This window comes from Maylandia zebra, linkage group LG22, assembly GCF_041146795.1.
Source record: "Maylandia zebra isolate NMK-2024a linkage group LG22, Mzebra_GT3a, whole genome shotgun sequence".
Classification (NCBI taxonomy): domain Eukaryota; kingdom Metazoa; phylum Chordata; class Actinopteri; order Cichliformes; family Cichlidae; genus Maylandia; species Maylandia zebra.
In genome coordinates this window covers 13,328,727-13,345,862 of record NC_135187.1, presented here as the reverse complement: position 1 = coordinate 13,345,862, position 17,136 = coordinate 13,328,727, and the positions used below count along the sequence as shown (strand labels likewise).

The 17,136-nt window shown below is 38.4% G+C and overlaps 1 protein-coding gene and 1 long non-coding RNA gene across 3 annotated transcripts in view; one reads left to right on the top strand and one right to left on the bottom strand.

The window, feature by feature from the left end:
- LOC101479418 (RNA-binding motif, single-stranded-interacting protein 3) overlaps positions 1-17,136 on the top strand; it is a 313,618-nt gene that overhangs the window by 12,445 nt on the left and 284,037 nt on the right. The window lies entirely within an intron of this gene.
- On the bottom strand, positions 6,128-8,632 carry LOC143414739 (uncharacterized). Its single transcript, XR_013095435.1, has 4 exons — positions 7,917-8,632; positions 7,498-7,551; positions 7,175-7,400; positions 6,128-7,071 (listed from the first exon to the last, which is right to left on the bottom strand). It is a non-coding gene; the product is annotated as an uncharacterized LOC143414739 (long non-coding RNA).

Below are 17,136 nucleotides of genomic sequence, written 5' to 3'. Positions count from 1 at the left end.
ATCAACAGCTCTGAAAATATCTTCTTTTTTAAAGTAATGTAGGACAGGATCTCTCACTCTCTGTGTCTCAAAAAAACCCAACTAAACTGGCAATCACCACTAAACAAATGAAAGTAGTTTATGGCTTTTTTATCAGCTGCATTTCTTTCATTTATGTATTGATCCCATTGTTTATTGGTAATGCTTTTAGGTCACTGTTTTAGCATGTCTGCCTCACACTCCATTTAAACAGTTTAACAGATAGTGGGGTCTGGTAAGGAAGTTGGGGGGAAGCAGACAACTCCACAGGAAGAGTCTTTTTGTCTTTTCTCCACTGTAAAAGATAGCAAGGCAGTGTGAAACTTTCTTTGCGGGAAAGACAAAACTGAGAGCCATGCTAGGCTCAGTGAGAGACTCTGCTCACCCTCTGCCCCAGCGATGGCAGTCCCTCACCAAGCTTGATTTCTGTTCTTTGTCTTGATTAAAGAATGTTAGCTACCGCTCATCGCTTGTCTGCAGGCTTTATTAAACGGAAAACTTCCACAACAACCTCTAAACAGTGGTTTATGGCTTTTTGTCACCTGCAACACCATGTAACACTTGGATGTTAGATTCTTTTACCAGTCAGTGTTGTTAGCCCCAACCCCCAGGCTCCAGGTGTCTGAGCTCTAACCCTGGCTGCCAAATGTCCCCCTGAGGCCTTTGTGCCTTTTACCACCAGACTAAGTTTGTAGTCCTATCTACTAATATTATTTTATTTTTTTATTATAGCACAAGGTTCAGTTAGGTTACTACTTTGACTTCCTCAATTTGAGCACATTTCTGACCCGATACTTTATCAAGCTTTTACTCGAGTGTTTTTGACACTAGCAGCTGTACTTCTACTTAAGTGAAAAATTGCCTGCAATTTTGCCACCTCAGTTGACACTTTTCTGGAGTTTGTACACTTTTTATATTGAAACGTTCAACGTTTTACGTGTTATCCTTGATCACAGTTCTAAACAAGTTAACTTTCTTCACTTCAAAGTAACCCAAAAAAAGAAACTATATGTCCAGTTCTCTTTACTCCAAACCTGGTTTAAGGCTATGCTGTTGTTGTGATATGGCCATACAAATAATATTAAGTTTAATTAATCTTTAAAAAAAAAAAAAGGCTGCTTCATGGCTACCTGTTCAGAGAATTTGCAGACTTTTATGGAAACTGTCACAATGTAACACTCTCACTGTCAAAACATGGTTGATCCATGTTTCTATGAACACTGATTAATATATCAACAGCTCTGAAAATCCTTTTTTTTTAAAGTAAAGCAGAACAGGATCTCTGTATCTCTAAAAATCCCAACAAAACTGGCAATCACCTCTAAACAAATGGAAGTAGTTTATGGATCTTTATCACCTGCAACACCATGTAACACCTAGATGTTAGACTCTTTTACCATCACATTTGCAAGGGTTTATGTGTTATCCTTGATCACAGTTCTAAATAAGTTAACTTTCTTGACATAAAAGTAGCCCAAAGAAGACAAATATATGTCCAGTTCTTTTTTACTCCAAACCTACTGATCGGAAAACATTATGTGATGCTGGAAGTTTTCATCCTATCCATCTGCAAAACAAGTTTACCTGTAAGTCAACACATTAGACGTAAGCAAATTTGTGAAATTCCTGAACAATGTGCTTTGTGGAGTAGCAGTAGTACTAGAACTAGTACTAGTAGTCCTAGTATTCTGCAGCAACCAGGCTTCAAGAGTGATCACTCTTGTGGCTTTAAAATGGTTAAAACATGTCACAGTCTTAACCGCAAATCAGAAATGTTGGTAAATTTAAAAAGGAATTTAAACGTCAGCTTTGACATAGACACAGACTTTATTAATGCCACACTCAGGAAATTCACATGTTACACATGATTTAGCTCACCTGCTAAATCCCCAGAGCAATAACCCCATCAGCATCATTAGCCTGAGTGTTGATCCTCCAGGTGAGTGAGTGGAGTTGAGTGTGTGTGTGTGTGTGTGTGTGTGTGTGTGTGTGTGTGTGTGTGTGTGTGTGTGTGTGTGTGTGTGTGATCAGAGGTGAAGCTGCTTTCTGCAAAGTCTCATCAACAACATCTTTAGAAACAAACATCAACAACCAGGAAGAGTCTAAAAGCACTAAATATGAAACAGACCATTTACCATACCCAACACTGAGCTCCTGCACAGTCAGATGGAGTGAAACATAATGTCCCAGTGGTGTTCTGTTGGATTTAGCAGGTGAGCGTTGTTGCCAGTCAAAACCTTTTTGGAAACTCTTTACAAGAATCAATGTAATTATTTGTTTTACTTGAATCAAATGTATTGGTTTATATACCTGAAATAAAACTTTTTTTTTGGAAACCCGTTACATCAAATAAAACTTTCTTGGAAAAGCATTGCAAGAATCAATCGAGTTATTTGTTTTACCCCATTCAAATCTATTGGTTTCATTACATCAAATTAAATAATTTTGGAAACCCGTTACATCAAATAAAACTTTCTTGGAAAAACTTTACAAGAATCAATGTAATTATTTGTTTTACTTGAATCAAATGTAATGGTTTATATACCTGAAATAAAACTTTTTTGGAAACCCTGTACATGAAGTAAAAGGTTTTTGATCTTGTAAGTTCTGGCTTTAATATTTTCAGCTGATAAAGTGAACTTCATCTGACTGTGCAGGAGCTCAGTGTTGGGTATGGTAAATGGTCTGTTTCATATTTAGTGCTTTTAGACTCTTCCTGGTTGTTGATGTTTGTTTCTAAAGATGTTGTTGATGAGACTTTGCAGAAAGCAGCTTCACCTCTGATCACACACACACACACACACACACACACACACACACACACACACACACACACACACACACACACACACACACACACACACACACACACACACTCAACTCCACTCACTCACCTGGAGGATCAACACTCAGGCTAATGATGCTGATGGGGTTATTGCTCTGGGGATTTAGCAGGTGAGCTAAATCATGTGTAACATGTGAATTTCCTGAGTGTGGCATTAATAAAGTCTGTGTCTATGTCAAAGCTGACGTTTAAATTCCTTTTTAAATTTACCAACATTTCTGATTTGCGGTTAAGACTGTGACATGTTTTAACCATTTTAAAGCCACAAGAGTGATCACTCTTGAAGCCTGGTTGCTGCAGAATACTAGGACTACTAGTACTAGTTCTAGTACTACTGCTACTCCACAAAGCACATTGTTCAGGAATTTCACAAATTTGCTTACGTCTAATGTGTTGACTTACAGGTAAACTTGTTTTGCAGATGGATAGGATGAAAACTTCCAGCATCACATAATGTTTTCCGATCAGTAGGTTTGGAGTAAAAAAGAACTGGACATATATTTGTCTTCTTTGGGCTACTTTTATGTCAAGAAAGTTAACTTATTTAGAACTGTGATCAAGGATAACACATAAACCCTTGCAAATGTGATGGTAAAAGAGTCTAACATCTAGGTGTTACATGGTGTTGCAGGTGATAAAGATCCATAAACTACTTCCATTTGTTTAGAGGTGATTGCCAGTTTTGTTGGGATTTTTAGAGATACAGAGATCCTGTTCTGCTTTACTTTAAAAAAAAAGGATTTTCAGAGCTGTTGATATATTAATCAGTGTTCATAGAAACATGGATCAACCATGTTTTGACAGTGAGAGTGTTACATTGTGACAGTTTCCATAAAAGTCTGCAAATTCTCTGAACAGGTAGCCATGAAGCAGCCTTTTTTTTTTTTTAAAGATTAATTAAACTTAATATTATTTGTATGGCCATATCACAACAACAGCATAGCCTTAAACCAGGTTTGGAGTAAAGAGAACTGGACATATAGTTTCTTTTTTTGGGTTACTTTGAAGTGAAGAAAGTTAACTTGTTTAGAACTGTGATCAAGGATAACACGTAAAACGTTGAACGTTTCAATATAAAAAGTGTACAAACTCCAGAAAAGTGTCAACTGAGGTGGCAAAATTGCAGGCAATTTTTCACTTAAGTAGAAGTACAGCTGCTAGTGTCAAAAACACTCGAGTAAAAGCTTGATAAAGTATCGGGTCAGAAATGTGCTCAAATTGAGGAAGTCAAAGTAGTAACCTAACTGAACCTTGTGCTATAATAAAAAAATAAAATAATATTAGTAGATAGGACTACAAACTTAGTCTGGTGGTAAAAGGCACAAAGGCCTCAGGGGGACATTTGGCAGCCAGGGTTAGAGCTCAGACACCTGGAGCCTGGGGGTTGGGGCTAACAACACTGACTGGTAAAAGAATCTAACATCCAAGTGTTACATGGTGTTGCAGGTGACAAAAAGCCATAAACCACTGTTTAGAGGTTGTTGTGGAAGTTTTCCGTTTAATAAAGCCTGCAGACAAGCGATGAGCGGTAGCTAACATTCTTTAATCAAGACAAAGAACAGAAATCAAGCTTGGTGAGGGACTGCCATCGCTGGGGCAGAGGGTGAGCAGAGTCTCTCACTGAGCCTAGCATGGCTCTCAGTTTTGTCTTTCCCGCAAAGAAAGTTTCACACTGCCTTGCTATCTTTTACAGTGGAGAAAAGACAAAAAGACTCTTCCTGTGGAGTTGTCTGCTTCCCCCCAACTTCCTTACCAGACCCCACTATCTGTTAAACTGTTTAAATGGAGTGTGAGGCAGACATGCTAAAACAGTGACCTAAAAGCATTACCAATAAACAATGGGATCAATACATAAATGAAAGAAATGCAGCTGATAAAAAAGCCATAAACTACTTTCATTTGTTTAGTGGTGATTGCCAGTTTAGTTGGGTTTTTTTGAGACACAGAGAGTGAGAGATCCTGTCCTACATTACTTTAAAAAAGAAGATATTTTCAGAGCTGTTGATATATGAAGCTCTGAGCATTGAGTGTTGCATTGTGAGAGTTTCAGTAAAAAGCCTGCAAATTATTGCATTTATACTGGAGAGCAAAGAAAAATTAAATTCTACTTGTACTATGGAAAATCAGTTTCATAAAAGCTACATAAACAGAGCTGAAGAAGACTGCGTTTGTAAAACTAGCGGTAACGTGTGAGAATTATAAGTTATAAGACTGTTTCTGCTATCGATACAATTTGTGTTGTTAATCCTAAATGATTCACGGTGACAACATCATAAGAACAAGGTCATTTTACTCCACACATACACATTTGGAAAATCACATAGTTTGACCATAAAAATTCCCAGAATAATTAGTATTTGAGATTGCTGAAGCAACATCACTAAAGAAAAATATCCTTGCATGTCACTTTCGTTTAAAAATATAAAAAATGTGAAGTTTTTTTTTTTTGTAAAACATAAAAACAACAAAACTTAAGACCTTAAGAATCTCCTTATGAATTTTGTGAATATCTAGATCATTGGTGTTTGGATTTGAGGGTCAACAGGGCGAACACTGAGGCTGGGTATTAGAAATACAACATGGCAACATGAGACATGTTAACTCTGAGAACACTAACATCTAGATTAAGGTGTGAGAGGTAAATACATAACAGAAGCTAAAAAGGAGTTGCTTGTCTCTAGATTAGTTAAAATAAATTGAAAATAAACTGATTTGAACACGTTTGATGCATTATACAAAAAAAGGTTCATGATATAGTTCACATGATCTAAGCAAGAGTGACTCGGAATCTCAAATGTTAAAGTACACTTACTGATTGTACTTTTACTACATGAGCTAATGTAGATGCTCTAAAAGCACGCTGGCTGAAAAAGAACCACACGTTTGGAGAAACTGTGCTGTAACTTCTCATACTGTGAAGTTTTCTGACAAAAGTGAATTGAAAACTTATGCTGTACAGTTTACTAAGGGGTCCTTTGCTGGGCCATGTGCAATTACACAAAAGAACAAGTTAAATTTCACCATAACACTGACTGGAGAAAAGCCAAATTGGGATTCTAATTGACATTACAACTGAAATCAGTGCTGTGATAGTTAGTTTAAGATCACAACCTGATTTAAAACACAGTCTAACATCAACATTCTTGCCCCTGAAAATAGGTCAGGGTGGCCGAAAAATGTACTTTAAAAATGAGATTTTCTTTTTGTTTCATTGGAACAGTAAAGTACCATTACAAAGAAATGAGTACACCTTTGTAGATATCACTGATATGGAGTTTTTCATGTTTTACATACAGACTTTCTCATTTAAACCATGGTGACTTAAAAGTTTAGCAGCAAGACACTTGTTTCCTTTGTTCCATCAAACATTTCTTTCAGCCATCTGTGTTTATCAGAGCGATATGTGACTAATTTTTTATTGAATCACCAGAAAGTACACAAATACAAGATTAAATATTTTATTTATTTATCAAAGATACATAATTACACATTGATACAATGAATAAGGTGTCTATAAAAATTACACATGGTGTAAGAAAAACATTATAACATACAAATAAGTGTTTTAAGATAATCTGACATACTTTAAAAGCATAAGAATAAAAGTTTTTTTTAAAAAAAAATCATGTTCTTTGATGATCACATTACATGTATCACATTTTTTAAAGCATAACGTAGGGTGTTCACAAAAACAGTTTTATGATTACTTTTTCCACAGTGCTTGTATGCCTCTTGCAAAACTATGTACTTATCACCATATGACATAATAACTCACGATTATGCAAGACCAGCCATGAAATGTCCGTCGCTTCAATCATTTGTCCCCGCTGCTGCCCTCAGACCCAGTCTGTGGGGTAAAATTGCTTTTTTGGTGGTTCATAAAAAATATCTCAAAAAGCGATGTTAGTGAGGGGACCAGAAACACTGGGTTGCAGAGCAGTTGGTAAGGACTTGTATATTTCTGGAGAGTCTGCAAAAGCTGTCTTGCTCGTGCTCCTGATTGGATATGTGGAGCCCGGCTCTGATATCTCACTGGTGGCAGCTAAAGGTAGGCATGCCTTGGAGGCGGAGTTGGTCTCGGGCGCAATCTTTCAAACGAGCCTCACGGCATTTCAGGCAACCTCAGGCCGGAAACAACATCCGGTCACTCGCGGTCAAAATCCACGCAGAGCTGGTGTTTCGCAGGGATCAGGTTAACACATCTGGGTCTAAAAATATAAAGAAAAACAAAAAGAGTTTTAAAACACGCAAACTAGCAAAATATCAAAGAAGCATAACATAACAATAACAAGATGATATAGCAAATCTTGCCTGTCCCCGGCGGACAGGCGCAAGTTTTTCCCAGAGGGTTGCGGGAGAGAACAAGCTCCGACGGGAATGGAACTGGGGCCAGATGAAGCAGGGCGATCTAGCGTAGAGAGCAAATACTCTCTGTCCCGTGTGGAGAGACGAATATTCTTTCCTGTGGATCGCACAAGCACTGGTGGTGAAGAATTCGGGGAACTCGTACCAATAAAGGTGTCCAAGTCAGAGATATCTAGAAAGTTTGATAAAAATGAAAAAAGAGGGTAAATGTTTTGTTTTTCTTGTACAATTAGCTGTTAAGAAGGGGAACAAGAATGAACCAAACCTACCAATTCGATCGAGAGACTCAAAAAAAGAGGAGTTGAGCAGGTTTATCTCAGAGTCTGAAAAGAAATAACATCGAGTATTTACAAACAGTAAAAATATAAACATTATATGAACAAGAGTGAGAAAAAATGAGATACCCGATGAGGCCATGATAGGTGATGTAGACATGTAATGTATAAACTTTTACGGGGGTTAAAAGTGGAGCTTATATATATTTTAAAGTGTATTGCACGTGGGATAGGCTCCAGCGCACTGCGCGAGCCTGAGAAAAGGATAAGTGGAGGCGAATGGATGGATGGATGGTGTATTGTACCTGTTACAAACCATTGTGATATTTATTTATTTATTTAAATGAAAGGATTGACAGAATGGTAAAAAGGAAAATGCAAAAATGTAGTTAGAGAGCAAGATTAACACTTACCGAATGATATGCGGATAAGGAAAGAGACGCAAGTTGCTGTTGAAATCGGCCGCTCCCTATGCGAAGTCGCAAGCAGTCTGAGCGGTTCCAGTTGTTGATATGGCTGAAGGCAGGGGTCTTCTGGGGGTTCGAAGATAGTCTTAACATCAGCGGGAGATCGTAAAATCAGACCTGGAGTGGATTGGCTAACCGGGGTGCGAAGGGAGCGGTGCAAGGGTTATGTGATTGGCAGCGGGGCGCAGTGAGGCGGAGTTGGTCTAAGGGGGGAATTTTCAAACGAGGTAAGCAGCGCATTCGGGAGCAGAGCGGGGAGCGAACAAGCAGGAAAAAATTGTGCTCTGGAAGCTGTTGCGGGTCGGTGCGATTAAGAGCGAGGTAGAACTTAGACTCTGCGTAGAATTTTAGAGGTAGCTAGCAAGAGGCAAGTTTTTGAAGAAAAAAGAGTAAGGAGCTTTCCCAATGTTTTTGGATTATAGCGCTTTTTTGGGGGGGAATAGAGGGGTAGCTAACAAGTTATTCTAGGGGTTTTGGAGAAATCGCGGAGAAATTTTTAAAAGGAGTTTTGGCTTTGTTTGGCTGAGCATGAAGGGAGCCGCGGGGCGCTGAATTTGAGAAAAAAGACTAAGGATTTTTTCAGGATTTTCCCTGTTATCGAATATAAGGTTTTGGGAATAGAGGGGGTACCCTAACAAGTTATTGTAGGGTTTTGGAGAAATAGCGGAGGGTTTTTTAAGGCGTTTTCCCTGCTTATGTATCTAAGGATTAGGTTAAGGGGGCTGCGGGGATCGCGAGTTGTTTTTTCTGAGTATGAGTTTTATTCTAAATCTACAAATGCATATAAATCTAAATAAAGTTTTCCCCCAAGGCATGCAGCATGTGTTTGTGGCCATACTGAACGTTACAAAAGCACAAGTTTAACTAAACAATTTTAATATGGTTTAATACATTTTTAAACACATGAGCACAGAGCCCGAGAGAGCACGGTCCGGAGACACGGGTGCGCCCCCGCACGCCCAGACACACAGCCTCGGGCGCGCGCGGGCGCGCGCACACACTGACCCACCACCAGATGGCGTTTTTTGAGCATAAAAAAATAAATAAATTTTTTAATTGCTTAAAGAAATAAAAGAATGCTATTTTGATATATAAGAAACTTTCTAAATAATCAATTATATTTTTATGAATATCATATTTTTATGAATATCATATTTTTATGAATATCATATTTTTATTATTTAATTACTTCCTACTTCCGGACTTCCGGAGCTAATTTAATTAGGGGCTAATTTAATTAGGGGATAATTTAATTACTTCCTACTTCCGGACTTCCGGAGCTCATGAATAATTAATGAGCTCCGGAAGTAACCTGTCACTTTTTTTGACGAAAGGGGTATAATATCACTCTCTGACACTATCTCAAGTGCAGTCCGTGACCTCTAAACGACTCTGAGGGATTCTTTCAGTTGCATCCCTCACCATGATGAATCGCCTTGTGCGGATTATTCTCCAATTAGCTCTGTTGAAATCTCAAAGCATCGGCCCACCACTGCTGATGAGCACCAGTGCTGATTTGAAATATTGCACTAATTGGTGTCATAACAGCCTACTGACCTTTAACTCATTAACTGCACTGGAAGCAAAAATAAGTCGGCAGTGCAAAGCCTATGGCTGCTTGTAGGAGTTAGCTTGCTGAGCATGCAGTTTTTATAATTGTTCTCTACAGTTTTCTAAAGGGGCTGTCTACGTGAGTGTGTTAATGCCTGTACCTGTGTGCACTCTATTTTTTACGGACAGTTTATTTTATCTCTCATGAATGTAAAACTGACTGATCTATTCCTCCCTCGATGTGGTAATTTGTGTTTTCTTTCCATTAGAAATGAGTCACTGGGGAGTGAGCTTTTATGCGTGGAGTGGAACAGTCGTACCAGTGATTATTGCTGTTGTATTTGATTACACAAATGACAAACATTCAGGAACAGAGGAAGCAAATTATGTTAAATTGCTTCGACTGAATTTGTGTGCACTTTCAAATGAACGATCCGAAAATTAAAATCTGTGCAAATGTTACTGGGTCCAGATTTGAATGAATTTCATGTTTGCTAAACTGTAAAATCAACCTGAGCGAGCTCAAGTCAGGTAAGTGGAACTTTCTTGACTTTGTGATGACTTGTCCAGATGCTGTTGGTGCACTTGCTTAATTACTTCTTGCTCATCGTGATTATTAAGATAACTGTAAAAAAGCAGATGGCATCTCACCTTGCTAGGCAATGTGGCTTCAGCTGCAGTGCGAAAGCTTGGGATGTCTTCTGTTTATATATATCATTATCTGTGGTACCTAATTTTTTCGATTAACATTCAAGTTCAGCACGATCCAGTGAAAGGTGATATAATAGCTAATGTATCAAAATGCAAAGAATATGTGAGGAAAGTAAAGTGAAAGTTTTTGTCTTCATCAGCTTTTGCTGGATTGAACTGAGTGCAGTGAGTTGAGCCAAATATGGACCGACATCCTGAGCACCACCTCCGCAACCCCCCTTCGTCCTCCACTCTACAGATTACCTTGGCGGTAGCTAGCGGGGCCCAGATAATTACCTTGTGTTATTTCTCCTCCCACACTTTGCTTTTGAACTTGTAGCTGCCTGGCTGCCTCAGCTCTAATAGCATCCCGGCATGCCATCGATCCCGCACCCTTCCTCCGGATATGGAGGGGTAGTGGAGGTGGGCTGATGGTTGTGGAGGGAGGAGGGCTAGTCTGTCCCAAACCTCTGCAGGTTTCCTAAAGCGCAGGTTAATCAAAATGCCAGCGTGCCTTATCATAGGAACAGCACAATGTGCAAATAGCTGTAATATGCACATTAAACAGCATATTACAATGTGCTCTTTGCAAGTGCATAAATTGAGAACTGGCACCTTGTCAAATACTAAACATTCACACATACAAAGGGCTTCCAGTTTTTTCCCCCATGCAGCAAATTAAACCTGCTATAACTAAATGGCTTCCTGTGTGAAGACTGCAGTTATGGCAGTTCAAAGACCTCATAATAGTGACCTTTAAAAAGTCTTTACTGCTTTTCTTTCTTTCTTGCTGTTTTTTTTTTATTTTGAGAAAATTAAAATCTGCTCAGCTGTGTCAGGAAAGTAAAATAAATTGGAAGAGTGGTAGCTATAATAGTTTTAGATATGGTGTGATGTTTTAATCCTTGGACAGCACAAATATTCACTGCCACGCGCCAGAGCATTTCAAGGAAAGTGTCTTTAGAGACAGTCATTTTGCAGAGAGGTGAGTATGATGGCAGAGCATCTCAAGCAGATGTGGTAATCTCATTACTGTAATGCATCCCTAAGTATTATAGGAAGCTGCTTTTTTTAAAGCTAATTTGATATATAAGTGTATTCAGAAAGCATTTTGTCTGTTATTCTTTGGAGAAAGAATAACATAAAAATAATGTCCAGATTGAATAATGAAATATTTGGTAATCCTGCTGTGTTCTGTTTCACGAGCAGACCTGTATCAAGATAGACAGGTTGACTTGTCAAACAAAGCTGTAACTAATAGCATCAGTAATAGCTCTATTTAATTTTGGTTTACTGTCAGGTCTTTGGGAAGGTGCCTGCTGGCTTACTGTCATATTGGCACGGGTAGATAAAGCTTTTTTTTTTTTTTTATTGTTGCTTCTCCTCACACTTGTGAGTGTGTGTATCTCTTTTCAAAAGATGTGAATATATAGAATATGCACCTTCCAATTTTAATGGAAGGGCTTTCTAAAATAAATTATTAGACAGTAGAAATAGGTGTGAATAACTTGATGCTGGCTGAATTTTGTGTTTATGCAGTTCAGTGTCACACTTGAATAGAACATAAGGGTGCACAATTAATTGAATTTTAATCTCGATCAGGATTTTGACTTCCCAAAATTAAATTAAGATGATCGAGTGATATTAAAAATGTGTCTTCCACCAGTAAGAACGCAAAGAAAAAGCAAATCAAGTTCTTTGTAAATCAGCACCTGACCATGTGCCTAGAGTAGAATTAGATAGAACTTTATTAATCCCTCGGGTGGGTTCCTCTGGGAAATTCGATTTTTTTTTTTTTTTTTTTTTTTCAGAATTAGATTAGTACATGTGCCAATCAAAGCTGTTCTCTGCAACATACAGTTTAAAGTTTTCTTGACTAGTCTGGATGGCAAAATTCAAATGTTCGGCACAGCAGGGGGAAGGGGAAGCTCATCCCTTGAAGTGGGCTGTTTGAAAGTAGCTCAGATTTAAAGCAAGTGATGTTAACCAACAACAAATCATATGCTGAGAGTTGTGTAGAATTGCGTCTGCACCCCAACGCAACACAGCTGAGTTATTCAACTGCCTGGAAACACACCACAAAGTGCAGTATGATGAGTGCATAAGGCCAAGAAAAACAGTGCAAAGATCTCTAATGCGGACACGTCAAATGTTCAACGTTATCTCGGACATCACATCAGCTCACAAAGACAAGTGAACTCACCAGTGCATCACATTCAGTTAGATGAAACACACATGTCCACTAAACACTGCAAGTAATGAAGGCTTCTGTAAAATGGCCAGCATAGTGGACACAAGTTGCATTGTCCCCACCAAGCAATTAGTTTGCTTCAGTGGCAATAATTGCGCTGTATGCAAAACATTGCAGGGGAAATGTAGAGGGATTTCACAGCTGTGGAGTACTTTTGAATTTTGTTTACATCCATCATGCAGGTACAGTGAAAACTGTATAATTTAGTTCTAGAAGATGGACTCTGCAAAGTTTTAATTAACAGGAATGTAGGACAATGCAGGTAAAAATTGTCCTCTGATGATTTCATTTGGTGTTAATTTTTAGTACAATTTTTGGAGTTTTATGCATATTTCTTATTTTCCTTCTAAGAGATGCACCAAATTTAGGTGACTAAGAAGCCCATATTTTATTTTTACATTAACAATTCTACATGGGTCAAATGCAGCAGCACATGGCAGTGTTATATTACATGACACACCAATCAAATATTTTTTTGTTCATAATTGTTCAGCCCTAAGAGAACACTGATATTTAGATTTTTACTTTTATGACCAATAAAAATGTAGCCACTGAAAATGGCTTACATTTGATCATCACATATGAATCTTCTAACTCTCATTGCTCATTTCTGGCTCTTTAAGTCCAGGCCATCTCTCCTGCATCAGAGACTTTAGTACTGGAAATCATAAAAAGAGAAAAGGTGTAACTTAGTGATATGTTCAATACCAGAATTTAACCTCTGTAATTTATTCATCAGTACAACTCTAATGACGCACTCCTGCAACACTGCTTAAATTTCCAGCCTCAGTTTAGTATGGTACAGTATTCATATGAGCACCCAGTATAGAAAAACTGCATCACAGAGCTCTGCACGGGGAACCATTGTGCTAAAGCTGAGTGATTCTAAATAAGGCAGAAAGAGATGTCACTTGAAAGAGGAAGTTAAAAAAGTCTAATCAAAAAATAAAAACTATCTGTCATCTGGTTTGATACACTTTTTTGATTCAGGCCCCCACAGTGAAAATTAAACTCTGTGTCCCTGTCAGGTTATTTGAAGTAAATATATCTTCTATGGAGTGCCTAGAGCATAAGGTAATTGGGTTACCTCCTGGTTTGGTGACCAAGGTCATACTTTAGCCCATGAGCTCATGTATTAGGGACGGATGATCATTAGTGGAGAGTTGGAACGGCATTGCCATTTGGTTTTTGAACTGTTTGCTCTATTTATAATGGCTGTATGGATGCTTGTTAACATCAGCTGACCAGGAATTGATGTATCTGAAGAAAATAGTGATGCACATTTAAATGCAAATGGAATCTCTGCATGAATAGTAATAGATTTGCTTAGATAGCGCTTTTCAGGAAACTTTATAGGATGCTGTAATAACCCCTGTAACACTATACTTTAAACAGTAGGAAAAGCTTATCAGTGTGACTGGTATGCAGTCTAATGTGTTTTATGACGGCCCCTGGCTATTTGTAGACGTTATTTGTGTTCCTGCTTGCTATTTTAGTCTATTGGCTCTTTAATCTGTCATACAAAAGTACAGAGGCTGATCAAGCATGTCAAATGCGTATCATGCATTCATGTATCAAGATGCAACCTTTCTTAGCAGCTCTATTTATCTCTTATTGGTGTGTTTTGCTACTTTATTCAAAGCATATACTCTCAGTATAAACATAGACAACGCATGGACCTTCATGTGTTCACAGTGACAATCACACACACGGTGACACACTACCAGCAGATCGCAGGCAACTTATTAGCTGCTGTCACAACACATTTGTCCCTCATCTGTTTGTGGGAGCTGTCGTGAGCAAAAGGTTGCTCTTTGCTGCAAAGTGGCAAAGTGAGGTCCTCACTGTGTTTTGCATTCTCTCCTAATGGAAAGCGATGGCATGGGCCATGGCCCCCTCTCTCTGTGGCCCTGTGCAAACCAGGGTGATTTCTGCCTGAAAATAGCCCCGCTGTCAGCTCGCCTTAGTTGCCGGGGCAGTTAAAAGAGTCAGTTAAGGGGATCAGTGCTCGCTGGAGTGTGTAGCTCAGTGGCTATGACACATGGCTTTGTTGGGATCACTAGCTGCTCCTAATCCTCTTGACACAGATGACCAAAGTGTCACCAGTCATGACTCCAGTTTTGCTTGTCTTTAACTTCGTAACTGGTTGACCTTATACCTGTACACTTGCTAACAGCATGAACAGCTGTACTATCATATTATATTTGTTTTTTCTAAGAATTTTTTAAACCAAACTGCCTTAATAAAAACCCCGCTGCTGTTATAGATTTAGTTCATAATGAAATATTTGTTGGACGTGCAGCTTGAGTTACAGGCCGGCAATTTGGCATGCTAACATAAGCACGAGAATGCCCCATTTAGAAGGCCATCTGGAAAATCCTTCGCTGTGATTAAAAAAACAAACAAACTGCCTCTTGCATTTTTTTTATGAATTGTAGACCCCATGGATGTTTGCTGTGTGTCTGCCACACTTTAGCTGTGTAGAAGTATGCATGCTGTTGGTGGTTTGTGTCTGACTCAGTGTCAAGGCTGGAAACTGTTCACTGTGTTTGTGATGACTTGGCAGCAAAAGAAAGGTCAAGGAAGACTTGTGCAGAATTGCCAAATGTGCGAGATTAGCAGTAGTCAGTTCTAGTTTCCATAGGGTGAAATTCTCTGGAGTTTTTCTGTGTTGCTAGAAAATGTGTTTAGTATTGTCAAATGTGGCTATAAGCCAAAAAAACCAAAACGGAGCATAGAGTAGGGCTTGGCGATCACTGCTTCAAAAATAAAAATAGGAATATTAGTTGATAGTATGTAGTTTGTTTTGTTGCTGTTTTATATCACAGATGACGGAGGCTAATCCTTTTGCAATATCAAGATAGAAGCTTCTGATGTGCAAATCACTTGCAGAAACCATCTTAAAGACGGAAAGAAAAAGATCAGTGTTTGCAAATTTAGTCTTAGATGATTTGATTTTTTTTTTTAAATGAAAAGCTAGTTACAGAGTATTCTCTCAGAATAAAAGAATAATGATATAAACCAGATGTTCGTATTAGATATATTAGTTAAACACTCTGTTTTCCATGTTTGTGCAAAAGTGTTTTGTTTTCTGTGTGTGAATTTCTGTTGCAAGGTAAAATCTAATTAAAAGTGTCTTAGAAAGGTGTTGGACTACCACGTGCTGCCAGAACAGCTTCATTGTGTATTGGCTATCTGTCCAAAACCTTGCATAGGTCTTTAACTGATTTGAAAGCTGCTGACTACAAAGTCAATAGCACATGATTCAGATTATTGTAATATTCAGTACCTAGCAGGGCTGGTCTTGGGTTGAATCCGCCAGCTGGTTGGCATCTGCCTGTTCTCCCTGTGCTTGCATGGGTCCTCTCTGGGTACTCGAGCTTCCTCCCACAGTCCAAAGACATCCACGGGGTTAAGTTGATTAGCAATTCTAAGTTTGCTGCAGGTGTGAATGTGAGTGGTTGTAAACGACCCCCATTTACTGATAAACTCATACACTAGAAAAGGTGGGGGATGCTATCCCAGAAATGGCTGCTCCCATCACTTAAATATTTCATTATAGAATAAAGGTGCACATTAACAACAACCTTGTATTGATTTAGCAACCCTTTACTCTGGGAGGACAAGTGGGCACAAACTATGTCAGCAAAATGCAGCTTGCTATAGGGAGTTCAGTATGTACAGGTAATTAATGTGTTTCTGCCATTTTCTAATACAAAAGATATGCGTAGGGATAACATAACGGACAAAACCTTTCCAAACAGTTGAACAGTGTAGGAAGAAATCAAGACTACTTATCCCTTTTTCATGTTACTTATGCAAACTGCTTGTGCTTTATATCTGTTTACTTGGTGCCTGGTTTTCCAGCTGAAAACTGGTCCAAGTAAGTGTTGAAATTTTCAGATTTAGAACTTAAACACAGCTGTGGATAAAATGTTAGTTATTTTTCAGAACACTGGGAATCATTTTGTAGTGTATATATTTAATTCATATTTATTTTTCTTAAAATTAGTGTCTACATGAATTTAATGCTGCAAAGAACAACAAAACCCTTTTACTGTCAATGATGCAAATCATCCCCATGTGTGAATGTGTATTCTTGTCACTGTAAGCTTGAAATGTCCGTACATAGATTAGTGGCTTTTCAGACCATCTTCAGGATGAGAGCGTTCACATGGGAAGATGACCTCAGCGCTGTTAAGTCCAGTCAAACAGATGCTACTCTGTTTGGTAGTGACACACGTGCTAAAATATTTCCATTAGGACAATCTGTTTCTACTCAGAAATGTGTTTTGATTAATTATTATTATGGAGCACTTACATCAGTGTTTTCCAGTGTTTAGATGAGACTTGGCTTGCAGTCTTCATAACACCCTTCTCGAACGTTTTAGTGAATACATATAATCCCAACCAAATGGAAAACAGAAAAAGAAATCACAACATATAAAACTTTTTTTCTTCCAATTTCTGTTCTATAATTTCTGCTGTGCGCTGGAAAATTCCATATCTATGCTCTTTTACACATTAACAGAATTAACAGGAAGTAATGATAAGAAACAGGTGACTGTGCTTTGGCTATGAAGTATTGGTGGTCTTGGTGCAACATTAGCTTTACTGACAACAGCCAGAGCCCAAATAAATGTACATAAATAAAAGAGACACATCAAAACAGCT